This window comes from Choloepus didactylus, chromosome 16, assembly GCF_015220235.1.
Source record: "Choloepus didactylus isolate mChoDid1 chromosome 16, mChoDid1.pri, whole genome shotgun sequence".
NCBI classification, from domain to species: Eukaryota; Metazoa; Chordata; class Mammalia; order Pilosa; family Megalonychidae; genus Choloepus; species Choloepus didactylus.
Window position 1 is genome coordinate 2,223,884 of NC_051322.1, and position 4,941 is coordinate 2,228,824.

Genomic DNA, 4,941 nt, shown 5'->3' on the forward strand with positions numbered 1-4,941 from the left:
TCCACTCCCCCCATCCAGCTTGGCTGAGACCCAGCTGTGTCCCCTGCAAGCCCCTAACCCAGGTCTGGTGAGTGCAAGCATTCAATCCTCCTGCCCCTCAAACTGCTCTGCACCCCATGGCCAAGACTTCCTAATGGGCTATTTTGATCATACCACTGTGCTCAAAACCTCTTTACCTAGTATATGAGGCCCCCATGCTCCCCATAGTTATTTTCCTTAAATAACTTTACTTTTTAGAACATTTTTGATTTTGCAGAAAAACTGTGACTATGACTATGGTGCAGTGTCCCACACTCCCATTTCCCCCAGTTTGAACATCTTAGATTTTGATGGTCTATCTACTACAATTAATGAGCCAGAATTGATATATTATCACTAAATAAACTACTTTTTTTGAATTTCCTTAGTTTTCCCTAGTGTTCTTTTTCCATCCCCAGACTCCACCCAGGACCCCATCTACGTCCAGTCGGCGAGTCTTCTCTGGATCCTCGTGGCTGTGACAGCTTCTCAGACTTTCTTTGGTTTTGATGACCTGGACAGTTTGGGGGAGGGCTGGCCAGGGATTTTGCAGGATGTCCCTCAATCGGGACATGTCTGATGGTTTTTTCGTGCGTTGGCTGAGGTCAGGGCACCCAGTGTCACTTGTCACTGCTGACGTTGGCCTCGATTACCTGGCCGAGGCAGGTTCATCAGGTGTCACTGCCTTGAAGTCCCTTTTCTCGCCCGTCCACCCCCGTGCTGTTTGGAAGGAGGTCACTACGTACAGACCCCGTTTCAGGAGTGGGAAGATCTGCTCCAGCTCCGTGAGGGCAGAACATCTACGTAGATTAATTGGAACACTTCAGCAGGGAGATTTGTCTCTTCTGTTCCCCATTTGTTTATTTAATCAATCATTTCTTTATATCAGTACGGATTCATGGATATTTGTTGCATACTTTGGGCTGTAATCCAATAACAATTTACTTACTCTCTTGATTGAATCTTTGTGGACTTAGCGGCTGAGACCCTTGCAGTTGGTTCCTGTGGGCTGTGACTGTCGCCCGTTGTTTTGGGTTTTGAGAACTTCCTTACATTCTGCTACCACAAGACCCGTGAGGCTCAGCTCGGATATTCCTGCCCGGCCCTAGAAACTGCCATTTCTTCAGGGAACATTCATTCTTTTTACTGGAAAATGGTGTTAGAAACCAAGTTGTGGATGGTGGTTGCCCATTGCTACTGGGGTTCCTTAGCTTCCGAGCTCTGTCAGGAGACAGAGCTAGGAAATCCTGGTGTGCAAACTACCCCGTGTGCGGTCGGGGTTACTGCTTCTGGGGGGAGGGGCGGCCGGTAGCTGAGCCCTCAGCTCTCGGGGCTGCTTAAAGGGTACCGGCGGCGGGGGCTCTTTCCCGGAGGCGAGGGGGAGGCGGAGGACTTGGCCAGGTCCTCGGCGGGAGGCGTGCAAGGTGTGGAGGGCGGCGATAAGGACAAAAACACTCTTCATCCAGTAGGAGTATGCGCCAAAGAGGCTTTATTCAGGGGTGATCACAGGTTATATAGGCTGGTAAGAAGGGCAGGGCTGGAAAGGAGGTGAAGTAGCCTAAAATGGCAATATTGAAGGGAGAGGGGCTAGGATTGGTTCTGAGAGGACGCAGGAGCCGTTGCAGCGGGCGGGGGTTGTTCTGGCCACGGTGCATGCGCGCTGGCGGTGGCAGGGGTGGCCTTGGCACAAGAGAGTGTGTGGGCAAGATAAGGAAGTGAGGAAAGGGCGGTTGGGAGAAAGGCGTTTTCCTCCGGCAAGCCTCCCCTGCCCGTGACATTTTGGGTGAGGAAAAGGGAGCTGCCCTGACCTCGCTCCTCAGGCTCGGGGGGGCTGCAGAGGGCACTAACGCCCGTACCTACTACCCTCCCCAGGGGGTGATCAGGTCCCCTGGCCCAGGCCTGGCAAGCCGAGGTACAAGCTCAGTCACCCGCAATTCCCCTTTCTTTTCTAATTAGAGGAAGAGGCTTTACCGGAGAGGCCCACTAAGGGTGAGGGAAGGGGGAGGTAAGGGAAGGGAAAAAGGGGTTGACGGTGGCTCAGCGAGGCTGGAGCTCAGTGTTGGTGTGGTGCCCGGGCGCTTGACAATGGCTTCGCTGCAGCGGGCTGGGCGAAGGTGAGGGGTTTAAAGTTCAGGGGTTCAGAGAAGCTGGAACTCGAGGCGAGAGCGATGTTCAGGTGATTGGGAAGGGCCTCGCGGTAGACGGGTTGACCGGTGGCGTTGAGGTCGCGGAGGGTTGGCTGTCATCTTGGAGTGGGGGGCGTCAGAGGTGGCGAGTCGCTGATACTGGATTTGCACGAACGAGGAAAAAATGGCATCCGTTTGTTTTCTTACAAGCTGGACAATTTTGCGGATGAGGCAGGGTCCTAAGATGAGAGCTAGAATAATTATTAATAGGGGGCCAAGAAAAGGAAGGATGTATGGGAGGATGGGAGTGAAAAAACTGGACCAATAACTGGTGGCTTCACGATCTCTTTTACGCTTTTCCAGTCCCTCTCGGACCCTTTTCAGGCTGTCCTCGACGAGACCTGTGGAATTGGCATATACACAGCACTCTTCACCTAGGGCGGCGCAGAGGCCTCCTTCTTTGAGGAGGAGAAGGTCAAGACCTCGGCGGTTTTGGAGCACTACCTCAGAGAGGGAATTGACAGAATTTTTTAGATGGTAAATAGCGTTTTGTAAGTGACGAATGTCCTCGTTAACAGCCGCCCTGAGATGAGTTAGGGCGGAGCCTTGACTGGCTAGTGCAGCGATTCCGGTGCCAGCGCCTGCAAGACCTAGGAGGGAGGCAATTGTGAGGACGGTGATGGGCTCTCGCTTTTGTAGAAGGGCAGGAGCTGCAGTTCTTTCCAGACGGAGGAAGAAGTCTTCTTCGCTGTGGTATAAGACCCTAGGGATAAGGACAATTAGGAGGCAAGTTTCTTTATATTCACTGATGATATTCGTGCTGAGACAGGGGGTAAGTCCTGTAGAGGAGCAGAGCCATTGGGAGGAGTTATGAGGAATGAGAAATTTTGCCGAGCTGCTGGGAGATGAGTAGCTGGCACAGGCAGTGAGGTCGGGAGAGTTACTGGAGCGAGGGCGGACGCACTTTCCCGTATAGGAGACTGAATGAAAGGTCAGGGGGACGGCAGAGGTATTCCAATTGCATTCCGAGGGGCTGTCTTCTGTGCTTTCTGAAAAGGAGAGGTTGGAGGCAACGGGCTCGTACAGTGAGGAAGAGGTGGAGAGGCAGAGCCAGCAGGAGGAGGTAAAATTGGGGTTGGAGGAGTTCACTGAAGCAAAGGCGGCTTGGATGAGGCTGAGGAGGGGAGAGGAATAACGAGAAGGGGGCAGAGGAAGCTGGGGTGGTGGTGTTTGAGATGTAGTTGAGGTGCGTTTAGTTGGAACTAAGGTGCGGCTGGAGAGCTGTGGAAAAAGGGGGTTAATGACTTTATTGGGACCAATGTTAAAGGGCTTTTTTATAACAGTATTTTTCTTTGGTTGGTTTAAAGCCTCCTTTCTTATGAATATAAGGGTTCCCCGATCGAACCCCGATAGCCAAATTCGGAAGCCCCAAGTTTTACCTAAGAGCCAAGACGTATCGGCAGGGTTTTGTATGGTGAGCATTAGTCTTTTAGGACAAAGGTACCTGTTGAAATAGCGATAGCCTGAATTTTGGCAAGTATACGGGATTACTGCGAGGTTTAGAAATTTGTCAGGGACAGAAGGTTTCCAGCCAGTGGCTAATGTTTCACACCCCCAGTACGGGCAGTAATAGTCCTTTGGGGATTTACAATATGATTTTCCAGGATTTGAAGCTGGACACATATAATAATCCTGAATATAATAATCCTGAATTTTTAGGCTGCCTGGATAACCAGGAGGTTTTGGATTAGGAGGGACAAACAGATCAATGGCATAAAAGACGAAGGAGGGAGATCCCGCTGTGGTGTTGGAAAAAATTACTGTGGAGTCTTTCCAACGCGCAAGAGTCCACTTCCAAGGCTGGTGGGGATCGCCCTGGGTAGAAGAGGCAAGAACTAACATGACCATTAGAAGGGAGGTTATGCTTGGGTGAGGGTTGAGAGGGTGTATGACATTGGTTTTTGCCTGTTTATAAAGGCGTATAATTTCTCTAATTTCTCGCCGCTGCTGCGCTCTGTTCGGACTGGGGTCCAGGCCCAGGTATACTGTTGTCATCTGGTGCACCAGGCTGCGGAGACGACGGCGTTCCCGTCTCGTTGGACGCGTGGTTGTTGGTGGCGGGCCGGATTGCCCTTCCTGGGATCCATATTGGTTGTGCTGCATCATCTGGAAAAACACAAGCAAACCCGCGCCCCTGGGCGAGAAGTGGGGAGGGACCTTTCCAGGTATTATTCTCCGGGTCCTTCCAGTAAACCATCGGGGCCTGGGTGGGCCTATACGAGGGCCCCCAATGTTTATGTAGGGGCGAAAGCCCTTCCTTATTGAATGTGAGTAGATTAAGGTGAATAAGGGCTGCTATGATAAGGTCCCCTGGAGTTGCCTGGGGGAGCATTGCCCTTTCTTTCTCAATTTGTATTTTTAAGCGGCGATGGATTGCTTCTACAATGGCTTGCCCCTGTGGATTATAGGGGATGCCGAAATGATGGGTGATGTTATATAACTGAAGAAAGGCCGCAAAGGAGGCACTGCGATAGGCAGGCCCATTGTCTGTTTTTATGTCCCAGGGGACTCCCATGAAGAGAATTCCTTGTCTCAGGGCCTTGATACAGTGTTTGGCCGTTTCCCCGGCGAGGGGGACTGCATAGCACATGGCCGAGAAGGTGTCAATCATTACATGTACATACTTGAGGCGCCCAAAGGACGGAACATGAGTTACATCCATTTGCCATCTAGAATTGGGTTTTAGGCTTCGTGGGTTGACTCCTTGAGGTTGTAAGGGGCCTAGTGGCGCAAAGGG